Source organism: Lonchura striata, chromosome 1 (genome assembly GCF_046129695.1).
Source record: "Lonchura striata isolate bLonStr1 chromosome 1, bLonStr1.mat, whole genome shotgun sequence".
Taxonomy (NCBI): domain Eukaryota; kingdom Metazoa; phylum Chordata; class Aves; order Passeriformes; family Estrildidae; genus Lonchura; species Lonchura striata.
Window position 1 is genome coordinate 35,093,664 of NC_134603.1, and position 6,903 is coordinate 35,100,566.

Consider the following 6,903-nt stretch of genomic DNA (forward strand, 5'->3'; position numbering starts at 1 on the left):
ACAAAATCTTGGCTTGCAGGCTGCAACAACTGATGTAGTTGGAGCATTTTCAAGTGTGAATAATGATATTAAATTATATCAGTCTAATGAATAGCCTTCATTACTACCACGTGTGTGTCTAATTAACACAAAAACAAGCGCTGTCTTCTCCTAGAGATGTCTGCCACCAACAGTCCCAGATGGAAAGTGCCAGTGAACATGGGCCTGTCATATTGATTAATGTTTCTTATTTGAAATAATAAATACTGGTCAAATAGACATCCTAAGCCTGGAAGCATTTTGGTTGAGTGGAAGGTGTCGCTGTCTCAGGAAAGCAATGCACGAAGAGAAGCTGTTGTCACTTGTCACCTCCCAGGGCAGGCTCCTGCTGTCCAGGGGCAGCAAAGCCTTTGCAGGGCTGGGGGCATTGTCCCAGGAAACCATGCCGTGCTTGAAGCAGGCAGTGGGACGGCAATATAATCAACCAAAAGTTCAATTAGTTTTTGATTTATTGCGCCACATGTTCTGCTTGTATGACTGATGTCATTAACATCAGGCTCGGCTGGTGCATTCATCTGTCCCTGCCCGGCTGCCTCTGAAGGCGCACGCACTCAACAGATGGGGAGCTGCACGGGTGCGAAGGCAATTGTTTACCCCCCTATTGTCCCTGTGTCAAGCAATCAACCCAAATCCATTACCCACCGAGAAAAAGATCAGCGCACCGTCCATTCAGCCCTGAATGGGGCAGAGGCGGTTATGCAGGAGGCTCTAAAAGCTTTCAAAAGGATAAAAAAAAAATAATGAAGACCAACACTGAATAGTCCATAAAAAAAAAAAGCTATAACAAATCTAACCCACCCTTAATTTCACCTTCAGATATTCAGAGTCCTATGAGAAGACAGGCACTTTTGGACCTAAGTCATTGTTTTCCTAATTCTAGGTATGACCTACAGATATTTTGAAATCACAGATGAGGTTTAACATTAGAACGAGAATTGGGTTCTTCATCCTTTGAGGGTTGGTGGGATGCAGACTGAAGTGGGACTCTAGAGCTGGTCACTAGCTGGCATTCACTTCATTACAGGTCAGGAAGGCTTTGGACACATCCTTACAAGGCACAGGATGTTCTGGGGAAAAATCACTGTATAGAGAGCTGATGAAAGGCACTCACATCACTTTCAGACAGAAAAATAGGGCTCAGGAGGTCAGATATAATATTCCTCATCTGGGAATGAATTGTCCCCTGTCCATGAAAAGGAGTTTCCTTCATTTTGTCCAGATCTTGCGGAGTAGTTGAGTACTATGAATGCTCAAGGTTTTGCATGAAATCTTAATGTGACTTCAAGAGAAGACATGCATATATTGGGCTACTTTTTTCTACCTCTGTGGGAGATATTCTGGGCAAATGTCCAATGTTGGGTTTAGCTATGAAATAGGTGTAATTATATCTGCAGGACGTGTAGTGCAAAAGCTCTACTGCACGATACCTGATAGAGAAGTGTAAGCAGTAATTTTGCACTTGGAGGAGAAACTCTCCAGAATGTCCAACCTAGGAACTGCAGAGCTGCATCAGACAATCTCAGAAGGTATCTCCTTCCAGCTCCCTACTTACCTAGCAAGTGTCTAGTCTGTGGTGGGAGGAGAAAACCAAACAGGTTTTGAGTCTATGAATTTTTTTTTTTGTTGTTGTTCCCCAAGCTACATGAAATCTCTGGAATCCAGGCTCAGATTTTTTCTTCTCTACTAAAGTGAGGAATAAGCTTAATGAAACTTAATTCACATAGTGCCACTGCAGCCATGAGAAGACCCTAAGAAGTTTTTGCCCTGGGGTATATCTTTGTACATCTTTGACCTAAGAGTGCCAAGTGAACACGTTGAATCCAAATTCCTCCCCGTGGGCTGTGATACAGCAGTTTACCAAATACCCACACTCAGTGTTGATAGTAAAGGATCAAAACATTTCCTGGTGTCAAAACAAGGTTACCAAATGTGAGCAGGGACAAGTGAGAAGGAGGAAGAGGTGGAGAAGGAGGAGGAGGTGGAGAAGGAGGAGGAGAACTCCAGACACAAGAACAGACACATGCTGTCTCACAAAACACACATCTAACCTTATCTGCAGGTCTGGGACAGGGAAATTATTTGATTCTTGGGAATGGGGGTAGAAAGGAGGGAAAAGCAGAGAAGAAAACATGCTTGCTGAGGTTGAAAGGGAAAAAAACCCCTTCAAAACAGCAGCAGTCTCAGCAAACCTTGTAAAAGTGGCAGAAAAATCCAATAAACTGATGAGATGTCCCTCTGGGGAGCTGGAAAGGGTGCTTTTTCCAAAGCCTGAATCTGTTAGGACATATTTTGAAGAGACAAATGTAGATGCTTGTCCTGTTTATCAAGTATGACAAAGCCGGTAAACTTGAAAGGAATCAAATTTTAAAAATATGGTTACAAAAACTGTAATTAAAACTTTGAAACCTCTAGACCTTATTTATCCTGGCCTCTGTGAACAAAGGAACAAAGGAATCCCTTTTCAGTGCAGTATTCTTCCAGTGGAGTTGGTGGGAAGCAACCTGATACTCTCTACATGTGCAAGGGGTATTGCCAAGGGATTCCCTGGCCCACAGAGGACAAAGCTCTTCCAAGGCAGGTCTCTGGCTTCTCCCTGGATCTTGTACCTTGTTGCATAAGAGGTAAATCTAATCTGTACTGAGCCACTTGAGCCTATTTCATACTGTTAGCTGGGCAATATGATAAGGATAAACCCCAGGTATTTTTGGAATAGGATTGTGAACCAGAGGGATGCACAGATAACCATTTAAAAATAAGATGGGATAAAACTGCACATGCATACTGCAACCAACTACTCTAAACCACTTCTGCATGATGCAATGCCAGCAGCTTTTTTTATGGAAGGAAAATCTCTTTGTTTCAGTTTAGGACCACAGAATTACAACTGCAAATAAAGGAAAGGAAAAAGGAAAACCAACCAAAAAAGCAAACAATACAGCGAGTTTCTCATACATATTCTGTTGCTTTTCTCTGAATGAAAGGAATAGACAGGTACACTATCAGAAACTTCACCTCATACTCATAGCAGACAGCAAAATTAGTTCAAAACTGAAGTAGCACTGCACAGCTTAAAGGTCTGTGAATAAGTGAATTTTCAAACATAACGTGAATTTGCATCTGTCTAGAAGCTGCTGTAACAGATTTTTCCTGAATGGGAATAAGATTGAGGCATTCAAAAAACATTTTGAACTTTAAATTCTCTACAGGGAACCAGGAGAGAGAGATGCAAGAGCTCTGCAATTTGAAAAGATGAGCGCACAGGCTTCTCTGCTAATTGGGAAAGGAAATACCAACCAGATCTGGAAGCCAGGCTGAAAGCATTCCCCACTAGTTACAGAATGATATTGCAGAATTCTTAAAAAAAGGAAGAAAAAGACAAAAGGAAAAAACAAAAACCCTGATTGGCTTCTCTTATAAAAGAAAAGTTACATATAGAAAATTGGGCATTCACAAATTGCCCAAGCTTGTAAAACACACTTGAGTAGGTCCATATGATGATTAAGTAGAAACACAATGCCCAGCACCACAAGGTTCCAGTCCCACAGAGCTTGTGCCAACAGCAGGGATTGCACTAAGCCAGTATTAAAGCTAGGGCCAGGTTGAGCACGTGGAGGCTTAACAAGCTTTCATATACTGGTCATGTACTGGTAATCCACAGAAAGCATTAAAAATGTCAACAAAGGAGCGATATGTCCAAACCAGGCTGTGACAACAATAGTTCATTAAGATGCTAATCTTGAACTACATTTGTCCTGGATTTATTAATTTTTCAAGCGAATTGATCAGTGAGGTCTTTATTCCCCTGATAAACCACAATGATTTTTAGATAGCGTCTTCTCACTCCCAATTTTTTTCTTTAGAACATTTTAAGATTATCTCAACTACTGGCTCCTGCTCAACATGTAACCATTTTTTGGGCAAAGAAGCACATTAAAAAGCTTGTCCTGTGGTTCCTGGATTTAGGCAGTGGTAGCCCTCTTGCTGCAATGGCATCCTGAGTCTTGCACCATATGCAGTAAAATATCTACTCTTGGGTAACCAGGCACAAAATACTTAGGATTTTTCCAATGGATGAGTCTAAAGAGTAAGGCAACCTGAACTGTCACCTTACATATCTTGTGTGTCCTCACACAGCCATCAAGCTCCTTTTGCCACATGTAATACATGTGCTCCAATGGGGATGAAAGGTCTTTGAAGGGTATCAGATGGCATTGCCTCCTCTGGCTTAAGCTCTGTGTGAAAATGAGATTAAATTTAAAACAAGGACCATCATTATTTGGACTAGAGACCATGGGACTAGCAACTTAGAAAATGTGAAGTAGAAGCTGCACTAAAGGCATAAAAGCAGGTGAAATTTGTGAGTCCCCTTTTGATGCAGACTCAAACAATGTGGACTGTGTGAAGAAGCAAAGTAGCACAGGAGTTGGCACTGTGACAGGGGAGGCTTCAGAATTGCTGTGCCTTTGAAACAGGATTATTCTGAGGTATCTTTTGTGCAATCAGTACATCAAATGACCACAGAGCATACAGGTAAGAGCCTGGAGGGGGGGAACTCTGATGCCAATTATCCTGAAACAGTTTTTGATGAGATGAAGCGATTTATCTGATCTTCGCTGGTTTGGTCTTTTTCCTCTCCACTGACGCTGCCAGTAGGGGTGTCAAAGATCTTCTGCTGTAAGCACTTGACTTGTTTGTAGGAATCTGATTAAAGTAGATCACCTCAGATAACAAGAGGAATTAATGCTGCAAATACATAGGAGAGGATTTTCAAGCTTATAAGCCACATAGAGGTCAGTACTTTTAAAGTCATGCCACAGCCTCTGAGATCCCTGATTTTCGCAGAACTCATGATCTTTACATGTCCTTCTCCTTTATCCTGTTAGCCTTTACATTTAAGCATTTGCCTTTATTACTTCAGTTTTACCTGTAATCTGTTCACTTCCTCTGTCCACTATTAGGAAAGTACTGTACAGAGCTAACCCTGTGAGAAAAAAACCCAAAAGGGAACAGGAAAGAATTTTTGTGGGCCTTGCTATGGACATGGAACCTAATAACGACATAAGGCTAGATTCCTCATCCTTCAGGTTTTTACAATATTTAAAAAAGGCATATTCTCATCTTGGATATCCCCCTGAAGTCTGATCCTCTCAGCTCCTGGACCCTAGCACTCCAGCTTTTTCTCTCTGTAATGTGTAACCACGTTATATACTCAGGCTCAACATCTCAGCTGTGAAGAACTGTACTCATATGTCTGCCACTTTTTCTCAAAGCCTGCCTTGCTGTGTCCCTGCTGAAGGGACACACTCAGACCTTTAGTACCTGTCAGCCAAGCCCCTGCTGCCTTTGTTGGGCACCTTGGTGTTTTAACTCAGCTCTGCTGGGTAGGCCCCCGAATTGGGCTTTAGGGTTGGTGACATTATAATTTCTGACAGGAGAAGTCACAAAGAGTTACTTTATGATCAGAACCTGCCTGCCAGCTCTCTGCTCAGTTTTACTAACTGAGGAGTCCTAACTTTAGGTTTTACATTTAAAATACAAGTACAGTAGGTACAAAGTACACCAGCTTGACCATGCACCAAGAACTAAACCTGGGAGATGACTACAGGAAAGCTGTGGGATGTGACATTTCAGGATGTCCTAAATGTAAGTGGTGACAATGTGAGTGTGCCTGAATGAGACCTGTGTGCTCCAGAGGCTGCATCCCTCCAGAAGGGAACACGGAGGTGCCACCACTCAGAGAAGGGCTTCAACCCTTCCTGGAGAGAGAGCGATCCACTGAAACACAGAGTCTCTGAGATTTAAGTAGTGCAAAGCAAATGAAATTCAGGCTGTTCATGTTAATTCCCATTTTTTCCTGCTTGGATAAGCACATGGTGAAAGCTTTCATGAGGCAGGAACTTGTCCCTTGGAAAATGGATTATGACCACCAACTCTTGCACATAAACTACTGAGCAATCATCCAGTGGTCACTAGTGAGACACCATAGGTCTGTGCTGGTGACCTGGGGGTGAAATGACTTTCTTTGTCTGTCTGAATCCCTGAAGCATTCAGACCCTGATCAGGGGGGATGTACTGATCTAAACCACCATTAATCTTCCTTAAGGTGAAAAGGTCAGAAGAGCAAATTATTCAACGTTAACTGTTTGGTTTTTTTTTATGGTAGCAAAAAAGGTTTTTTTTGTTCCCAATGCTGTCTTAAAACATACAGCAACACTTTAACATCCAAAGTTTCACAGTAATTTTCTGAAAGTGATGTCAGCTTTTAGATAAATGACAAAGACCATAAACAGTGTCAGCCCCCCACAGCTGTGTCCATAGCCATAACAACGTCACCCAATGTTGTCCTTAAATCCCATAAAGGCAAGAAACAATGCCAGAGAATGAAGCAATAAGGTATTGAGCTGCTGACAATCAGTCTTTAACATGTGTTATCCATTTGACTGCAGGTGTAAATCAGCATTTCAATGTCAACTTGCTAATTTAAGGCTGTATGGTCAAACACCCAGAAAAAGCACAACTGCACTGTTAAAGTAGGTCAAAGTCACTGCAAGTCAGGGAACACAGAGGAAAAGATCCCCACCAATAAACCATTCTGGGCTATGAGATATATATTTAATGATTAAGTAATATTAGATTAAATTAAACATTTAATGGGAGCTCAGACTACAGTGTCAGCAATATTCCAACATTCCTTTGCTGCTCAGTTGACTTTGGTGGTGCATGCGCTGCCAGTGTTTGTGGCTCAGGAATCAAGCTCTGCAGCTCTACAAGGTGACACAAATTAACAAGTGAATTATCTCCAGAGGCTACAAATCTCATTTCCTCTGCCTTCACTTAACTATGCAACCACATGGATGTAAATTA